Here is a 10435-nt window from a genome sequence, read left to right on the forward strand (position 1 = left end):
AAGGTAGGTTGGTATTGAAAATGGGCGAACTCGGACTTTAACCACGCCCACTTCCCATATAACGGTAATTTCCAGAAATACGAAAACTGCGATATTTTAGTAACTACTGAAGATAATTCACTCAAAATTGATATTTACAATAATTTTTAGACGAAAAATAAGAATATTATAAATTTTTGGAAAATGGGCGTAGCGCTGCCCACTTATGGTTACATGTGTATATCTTGGTAACCGCTGCACCAATTTCTTCCAAACTTGGCACAGTTGTTGGCCTTCGCACAGCATACCAAATGGCCGAAAATTTTTAAAATCGCTCAATAACCACGCCCACCTCCCATATAACGGTAATTTAGAGAAATACATAATCTTCGATAAATCAGTAAATATTGAAGCTAATTTATTCAAAATTGATGCTTGCAACAATTCTTTACCAAGAAATACGTTTATGGTAAAATTTTGGAAAATGGGCGTGGCACCGCCCACTTATGATCACATATAAGTATATCGGTAACCGTTCTACCAATTTGTACCAAACTCGGTGTGGTTATTGTGCTTGCCACATATAAGCAAAACGTTGAAAATTATTGAAATCGGACTAAAATAACGGCCGCTTCTCATATAACGGTAAATTTCAGAAATGCTTGAAACTTCAATATTTCGAAATTGAAGGACGCTAATTTACTCAAAATTGATACACCCCGGCTTACCATCTAGCGGAAGGTTTCGGAAAGGTGAAAAAACATATATTTAATACTTGCGCCGGGTATTTAATGTTCGGCTCCGCCCGAACTTAGACTTTCTTACTTGTTTCCCATATTTTTATAATTTCTTTTTCAGTGTTTCTTCAAAACCAACACTGAAAAAATTGGTACATAAGAAATGAGAAGTAAATTAATATTAGGCTGGAAAACGCAAGTTTTGTATTATGTTTGTTTTTTTTTCAAACGAAATTTATTGAAGAAACTGAGAAGTATATAATAGATCAAACAGAAAGCAAAAAAGACTTAGTTTTGTCGAAAATATGTTCAAAAAGCATGAAAAAAAAGTCCAACATTTTGCTTCATAAGCACTACAAAAATTTTCTAAATCAATTTTTTTTTTTAATATTGATTGTTGCACAGGTCTCTAGCAATAATTTGGCTTTAACAGATTGAAAAAATATCAATTACTCGACGAGTTATAGCCAAAAAACCATATAAACAATATGCTGAAAATCGGCATTTGACTGCAAAGTTCGAAGGTCGATTAAAAAAAAAACTCGAACTAACATAAACAAACGCCGCGATACGGGTCTTCTAATTTAGCCTCTATTTTCACCCCTCACTCTCAGAATCGACCTAACTTTTGCTAACCTGAATTTGTTCCACAGTGTAATTCGAGAATTGCATCGGGCTGCAAATTTCGGATGTATCCTCCTGACTTATTTTTCATCTTCACAATCTAGCATCATGGCAATACCGCTGTTTAAACACCGTTGTGTTCCAATTTGGAGAACAATTCTATTGGTTGTTTCAGAATTTGGAGAACCTGTTACTACGTCAGCGTCTTTCGATTTTAGTTTTTGTAATTCATTTTTAATCCTGTCTTCTGTGACTGGTTTGAAAAATGTGTGCTTATAGCGTCGCGACGTTGTGAATAGGTGGATATGGCTAATAAATTGTTATGTTGTAGGAATGAAAATTTCGAAGAAAATTCTGTTTTGAGAGTCGTGGCTGCCAGCAGAATTAGTTTAAAATCTTGTTATTTTGTTAAAAAGGCACCCCGTTATGTATAATAATTTCAATTATTGGAATCACGGACGATAAAGGTCTCAGATTTGCTTAATTCCCGGGTGACCTCTTGGAAAGGTTCACCTGTAATGAACAGCTTGTAATTAGTTTTTTTATTAGTTAGCTGAGCATGGCTTTTCCTAGTTTCAGGCAGTTACAATTAATTACTCACCGCTGTCGGTACCATAAGCCATCAAATCCGTTTTGTTGTTCCATTCCATGCGCTCAATGTGCTTTGATATATTTTTTGGGGCACTTGCACACTGATTCGCTTTGCGAATGCGAATGCTAAAATTCATGCGGAAGTTCCGCGGTTGCGAATGCGAATATTCGCAACAACCCTGGTATCTACATATGTATTGCTTTATTTTGGTACTTTTAAGTCTGATATTTGCGTGGTGGTCACACGAGGGAAACAGAACATGGATAAGTATTCAAAATTTATTATTTGTATTTAAATGATAAATAACAAATTCCTTTATGTAATAAGGGAGAACTATTATATTAAAACGGCCAATAACCTTTAGAAACTGCAATATGTAACCAATAGTTCGATTTTTTACTACCTGTTGGAACTAGTAATGTAACAAGTACGAAGCGACAATTATCTCCGAACCCGCTGCAGGGTACATACGGATGAGAATATGTACGTACCAGGGTTGTTGCGAATATTCGCATTCGCATTCGCAACCACGGAGCTTCCGCATTAATTTTAACATTCGCATTCGCATTCGCTTTCGCATTCGTTTTCGTTTTCGCATTCGCAATAATCAATGCGTATCTTTTGCGAATGCGAATATTTTGCAAGTGGAGCGATAAAACGTATATATGGCAAAAAAAAATTACATATTGTAGTCAACCTTTTTGCCTGTGATCGTAGGAGTATTTGTGTAACACAACTGGTCAAATGTCATATTTATCAACTTTGATAAAAATGTCTTTAAAATATTATTTCTTAAGCTATATAACCGAGCTATCAATGGGCAGCCATAAAAGTTCCCACTTCTACTTGGCCTTTGACGTACGTCAAAGAGAACATAGTCCTTTTAATAATATTTTTTTCCTTTCCTTTAAATACCTGCTTTGGCTTCTTTCTTTATTATGATTTTTTTGGACCAATCTTAAAAAAAACTACTAGACACAAAAGAAGAAGGTGTGCACTGTAAATCTTAAATTTTCGTGATTTGCTTTTGATGTTATAGGCTTCATACACGGTGCGTCTGACTCGTGAGTCGGTTTGGATGTGTTTGTGAAAATAAATTTGTGTTAGTTACACCAACATGACTCCCGGCATGACTCTGAATGATTCAACTGTGTGTAGTCAACGGCGAGTAAACACGTACACAAATGACTCGCGAGTCGACGTACCACGTATGCCACCACATATATTTGTTTAAATAATTTCAAATGGGGCTCTTTGAGGAATTTATTTTTAGAAAAAATTTTAAAAACAGGAGTTTTGTTTACTTGTTGGATAATATTTTTTTCATAGGGATATACATTGGATACTTGGCTATAAACTTCTGTGGTAAAACTGTCCCTTCTTTGCTATTTATAATCAATGAGTAAGTTCCTTCAATAGGGATTTCCAGTAGAAATGATCAACGTCTAGTTATAAAGAGAATTAGATGAGAAATATTTTTTATTTCGTCGATAAGAGTTATAACCCAACGTTTATTTTTTAAGTTGCCCGATAACTGTTATGCAGGAGAAATATTTATTCCGTTGCCGATAAGAGTTATTTCCCAACGTTTATTTTCTACGTTGCTGGATAAAAGTTATTTTACAACGTTTATTTTTTACGTTGTCTGATAAACCTTTTAAGATTAGGATATTGATGAAGATGGAGATAGAGAATAAGATAAAGACGATGAAATAAAAGTGAGAGAGTGAAATAACTATTATCAGATAACGTAAAAATATTTGTCGGGCAATAACTCTTTTCAAGCAACGTAAAAAGTAAACGTTGGGCAGTAACCGTTATCGAGCAACGTAAAAAATAAACGTTGGGAAATAACTCTTATCAGCAACGGAATAAATATTTCTCATCTATTAACTGTTATGAAACAACATTTTCGTTAAATTTCAGAATTCAGGCAACGTTTTCAATTTGTAAATTCGAGATAACAGTTAGTTTTGGTCCCTGTTAAAAAGCTATAGGTCTGACCTTTAATTAGATAAGAATTACGTAACTATCTGTTATTCAAATGCTTATAAAAAAACGAGGTGCTTTAAAAATAAAACAATATTCTGGTCCGATTCGGCTGGCAGTCACGACTTTGAAAACAGAATTTTGTTAAAAAATAATGATCTATTTTCCATATCCACCTATTTAGCTCGCTATAAGCACAAATTTTGCAAAGCAGTAGCAGAAGAAAGTATAAAAAATTAATTACAAAAACTAAAATCTAAAAGTGCTGATAAAGTTACAGGTTCTCCAAATTCTGAAACAACATGACAAATGTATCGGCTTGTAAGCGCTGTTTAAACAACGATCTCGCCATTATGATAGATTCTAATTTGTTTCTTAAAAATACTTGACATCCGCATTCGCATCCGCATCAGCGGATGTTAGCTGTTAGATATTCGCATCCGCGGATGTCTAAGATTCCACATCCGCAACATCCCTAGTCCTTGTGTTAATACCCGGGTACCGGGGTACCCACAACAAGACATTCTTACATATAAGTCGAGTATTACTTGACATTTTTTCCCCATCCTCCGGATCGTCGTTATTTAGCTTAAATAAAAGAAGAAAAGAAAGAAAAGGCAATTGAAAGAAACAAAATTGTCTTATTTATCAAAAAAAATAACCGAGTTTAAATATGATCTACCGTACGAGCACCCGGGTACCAATTTCTTCGGTAGTATATTTTGTAGCTTTTTCCTGCTACACATATGTAATTGATAAAAATAACTATACTATGTAACTTATTAGGAAAACAAGAAACAAATACGATTAAATAATCACTTTATTTATAGCAAATAGTACATTTTATGATGTTTGTGGAATGTTCATAATACATCAGTTCTTTTTCCTGTTTATTGGAAATGAAACAGCAACCAGTTACTTTCTTTCTTTCTGATGAATCCTGTTTAATTGAAGGGTTTGGCGTAACATCCACAGTAATTTTTTGAAGCTCTATGATGCTTCCAATGACGATATCGTAGAATTTCTCTTTATTTGCGCGTTTGTCATACGATTTTCGATAATTGCGCTCGTTAACTCCTCGCTCAATTGCCGCATAAACTGCCGTCGCTGGTTGGTTTTCCTTTGCATCATTTCATGATTTGTACAGTAAACAAGATATGAGGCGATATATATATATTTAAAAACATCGCTTATGATCATCGCGTAGTACGCCGCTGTGTTGTGTATTTTCTAGCCATCTGGTCCATGGTATAGAGGTGGAAAACTGTCGATGGTCGTGACCATCGATAGTTTCGATAATCGATAGCCACAACCATCGATAGTATCGATACTATCGAAAATGTTGACACTATCGATAGTTTTGAACAAAAAAACCCAAAAATTAAACAAAAAAACTTTTATTCAAAATGAGATCAGAATTGCTAAAATATGTAAATTTTTTTGTTAAGGAACAAAAGTTCATCAACGATTTTTGGCTTCAAGAAGCATCTGCGCTCTGAAATATGTATGTTACTGAATAATGTATGTATGAGTGGAAACTATCGATAGTGCTTACAAAACCATCGATGTTATCGATAGTCAAAAACCATAGATACTATCGATAGTGCCATCGATAGTTTTCCAGCTATACCATAGTACCAACGCCAGCTTTATACTTATTATAATAAGATATCACATGGGGTTTCTTGTCATCATCGTTCACAGCATTATCGCAATTCATTGAGGCTAGCATAATTACAGCTTTATTTCTCTTTGGTACGTATGTATGAGCACATAGTTACTCTTTCATGGAAATCAAATACGGTAGAGTACTGCTCTCGTGCCCTATTTGGCCACTATGTTTGGTATGTAGGGCTTATTCTTTCTCAAAATACCAACAAGAGTTAAATTCCTTGAAAACAAGTGCTTGGAGAGGGACAGAGAGCGCACTTCTGCACAAGGGTATTATAACTTTGTTCACATAAAGGTTGTTTGTAATAGACAAAACGAATCGAAATAGATATAGACAAATGTATACATAAATGACCAGAATGAAAAAGAAATCGATTAAGCGGTTGCGGTAGAGATAGAGATGTCTTAACGAAACTTGGTATGTGTACTTCTTTCCAGCGTCGGACGGATGGTATTGAAAATGAGCAAAATCGAACAATAACCACGCCTACCTCCCATGTAACGGTAGTTTTCAGAAATACGTAAACTGCGATATTTAATATTTTAGTAACTACTGAAGCTTATTCACTCAAAATTCATATTTACAATCAGCCTTATCATAAATATTCAGTGAAAAATTTCTCCGTTTCGTTCAAAGAAATGGTTCGCTATATCATGAATGTGGAACAATTTTGGGTGAACGGCATTTCACATACAAATTTCAAAGTTGGGATCAGGGATGCCGTTTGGATCTAAATAGATCCAACAGGATACATTTTTAGACGAATTTTTGGGAGATACTTATTTTTTCCGATCAGTACAAATGTGGATACTTTTTCAAATAGGCCAAAATTTTATATTTTCTATAAAGTTTTTTTCGTTCATAACTCGACTTTCATTAAAGATGGTAGAAAACATTACGTTTTCTAAATGTATTAAAAATCGCTACTTAAGCGTGAAATTAAAGCATCTTATTTTTTGTGATCGAAGCAGTGAACATATGAAAAGATCTCCCCAAAATAGGTATAAGCGCAATTGTTTTAATTAGCTAAAACGGATGCTTTAAGAAAGATTAATATATATTTAAAGTACTCCTTCTGTAGTAATCTCGTTCATATCAGATATTTTCATTTGTTAATTTAAAAAGTAAGCAGATCTCAATGTAGTATTAAATACTCTGTTAAAAAAACTAAATTTGATTTATTTAAGGAAATTTGTATGAATTTTACTGAAAAGACTTTAAATACACTCTAAAAAAAATTGTTTATTTGCGCATATTAAGAGTGGTAACCAGTTTCGTCTAAACATTGCCTGTTTACTTTTACATACCACATTTGTCGCGAAGAGCAAAATTACATATTAAAAGTTTAAAATAGAGTAAATGTGAGCCCCTAATGTTTATTATTAGTAGAAAATGTATTTTTAGATTGAAAATTTCCGCAATTTTAAACATTTTATATGTGTATTTATGTATATATTTTAAAGATCTCAAGTTCAAAATCAAATCCTGAACACCTTATAGATACTTTTCAGTAGTAGTTTTACATGCTCTTTTTAGAGTGTACAGGTACAAACGTAACATATTAATTCTTCTTCTTCTTCTTTTTTGGCGCTGTAACCGCCTAAGCGATTTTGGCCGAGTTCAGCAAAGCACGCCAGTCATTTCTCCTCTGTGCCAACTGACGCCAATTGGAAACGCCAAGTGAAGCCAAGTCCTTCTCCACCTGATCTTTCCATCGCAGTGGGGGCCTCCCTCGTCCTCTGCTACCACCAGCGGGTTCCGAGTTGAATACTTTCAGAGCTGGAGCGTCGGTGTCCATTCGAACGACATGACCAAGCCAGCGGAGCCGCTGTATTTTAATTCGCTGCACTATGTCCTTATCGTTGTAAAGCTCATACAGCTCATCGTTCCATCGTCTGCGGTACTCGCCGTCGCCAACGCGTAAAGGCCCGTAAATCTTCCGCAAAATCTTTCTCTCAAACACTCCAAGAGCCGCCTCATCGGATGTTGTCATTGTCCATGCTTCTGCGCCATATACCAGCACGGGCATGATGAGTGACTTATAGAGCGTGGTTTTCGTACGTCGAGAGAGGACTTTACTCCTGAATTGCCTACTCAGTCCAAAGTAGCACTTGTTGGCAAGAGTGATTCTACGTTGGATTTCAATGCTGACATTATTATCGGTGTTAATGCTGGTTCCCAAGTAAACGAAATTCTCTACTTTCTCGAAATTGTAACTGTCAACAGTGACGTGGGTGCCAAGGCGCGAATGTGCTGACTGTTTGTTTGATGGCAGGAGATACTTCGTCTTGTCCTCGTTTACCACCAGACCCATTCGCTTTGCTTCCCTATCCAACTTGGAAAAGGCAGAACAGACTTCGCGGTTTTTGTTAGCGACGATGTCGATGTCATCGGCATAAGCCAGCAATTGCACGCTCTTATAGTAAATTGTTCCTGAGCGGTTCAGTTCTGCAGCTCTTATTATCTTCTCCAACATCCGATTAAAGAAGTCACATAAAAGGGAGTCGCCCTGTCTGAAACCCCGTTTTGTGGCGAACGGCTCGGAGAGGTCTTTTCCAATTCTGACGGAGCTGGTGGTATTGCTCCACGTCATTTTACACAGCCGTATGAGTTTTGAGGGGATGCCAAATTCAGACATAGCGGCGTATAGGCAACTCCTTTTAGTGCTGTCCAAAGCGGCTTTAAAGTCGACAAATAGGTGGTGAGTGTCGATCCTTTTCTCGCGGGTCTTTTCCAAGATTTGGCGTATTGTAAATACCTGGTCTATGGTGGATTTGCCAGGTCTAAAGCCACACTGATAAGGCCCAATCAGTTCATTGACGGTGGGCTTCAGTCTTTCACACAATACGCTCGATAAGACCTTGTAACCTTTGCTTAGAAGGCAGATCCCGCGGTAGTTCCCGCGAATGGCGGGGTCACCTTTCTTGTGGATTGGGCAGAGCACACTTAAATTCCAGTCGTCGGGCATGCGTTCGTCAGACCATATTCTGCACAAGAGTTGATGCATGCACCTCATCAACTCCTCGCCGCCGTACTTGAATAGCTCAGCTGGCAGGCTGTCAGCTCCAGCGGCTTTGTTGTTTTTCAGCCGCGTTATTGCTATACATACCTCGTCATAGTCAGGCGGTGGAACGTCGACTCCGTCATCATCGACTGTGGGCTCGGGTTCTTCTTCTCCACAACTTTCCGTGCTGCTACCATTTAGTAGGGCGGAAAAGTGTTCCCTCCATAATGTAAGTACGCTCTGGACATCAGTTACTAGGTCGCCATTATTGTTCTTACAGGAGTGCGCCCCGGTCTTTAAACCTTCCGTAAGTCGCCTAACTCTCTGGTAAAATTATCGGGTATTCCTCCTGTCGGCCAGCATTTCAAGCTCTTCGCACTCACGTATTTCGGCCTCTCTCTTCTTGTTGCGGCAAATACGTCTCGCTTCCCTCTTCAGATCCCTATAGCGGTCCCCCTTAGGCGCGTTGCGCCCGATCGCAGCGTGGCCCTGTAGGCGACATCTTTTTTCTCTGCAGCTTCTTGACACTCCTCATCGTACCAGTTGTTTTTTCGGGCTCGCTGAAATCCGACTACTTCTTCGGCGGCGGTACTTAATGAGCGGGAAATGTGGTTCCACTGCTCGCATATGTCGGTTTGTTGAAGAGTGCTCTCTGAGAGCAGGTGTGAGAGGCGAGTAGCGAAAGCGCTGGCTGTCTGTTGTGATTGCAGCTTTACGACGTTAAGCTTTCCTTGCATATTTGGGCGCAAATTTTTTGCTGCACAGAGGCGGGCGCGTATCTTGGCTGCAACAAGATAGTGGTCCGAGTCGATGTTTGGGCCTCGGAGTGTGCGTACGTCTAAAACACTGGAAGCGTGCCTTCCGTCTATCACAACATGATCGATTTGGTTTCTCGTTTTTCGATCCGGAAACAGCCACGTAGCTTGATGGATCTTTTTATGCTTGAACCTAGTACTGCATACTACCATGTTTCGGGCCCCGGCGAAGTCGATCAGCCTCAATCCGTTGTCAGACGTTTCGTCGTGGAGGCTGAATTTTTCGACGGTGGTTCCAAAGATCCCTTCCTTGCCCACCCTGGCATTGAAGTCGCCAAGCACGATTTTGATATCATGACGGGGGCAGCGCTCGTACGTGCGCTCCAAGCGCTCATAGAAGAGATCGTTGGATGCCTCATCCTTCTCTTCCGTCGGGGCATGGGCGCAGATGAGCGAGATGTTGAAGAATCTCGCTTTGATACGGATTGTGGCTAGACGCTCGTCCACCGGGGTGAACGACAGTACTCGGCGACGGAGTCTCTCTCCCACCACAAATCCAACACCGAATTTGCGCTCCTTTACATGGCAGCTGTGGTAGACGTCGCAAGGCCACAGACATTGTTTGCCTTGCCCCGTCCAACGCATTTCTTGGATGGCGGTGATGTCAGCTTTTGTCCTTACGAGGACATCAACCAGCCGGGAAGAGGCACCTTCCCCATTAAGGGTCCGGACATTCCAGGTGCATGCCCTCAAATCGTAGTCCTTTAAACGTTTGCCGTGGTCGTCATCATAAGGGGGGTCTCATCCGAGGCTTTGCCTTGCTTCTTCACTGGAAGTGGTTTTTACGTGGCGGGTCCCAAGCCCAGCGCACAACCCATTACTGGGACGGGGGTGGTTTCGCAACCAAATACACGTTTATATAGCGAGCTGCTTGCTCCAAGCAGACACCCGCTTGCAGCCGCACCTACTGGTGAACAGACGCTGCAGACTTCAGTGAGCCCTTAAACCGAATAAGTCAGAGTGGCCCCACCGAAGCTCCCTCTCTTTCTGCCGTGACCCAAGGCTCCACTCGGATTGGTTACC

This window comes from Rhagoletis pomonella, unplaced genomic scaffold (assembly GCF_013731165.1).
Source record: "Rhagoletis pomonella isolate Grant_MI unplaced genomic scaffold, Rhpom_1.0 Rhpom_scaffold_00028, whole genome shotgun sequence".
NCBI classification, from domain to species: Eukaryota; Metazoa; Arthropoda; class Insecta; order Diptera; family Tephritidae; genus Rhagoletis; species Rhagoletis pomonella.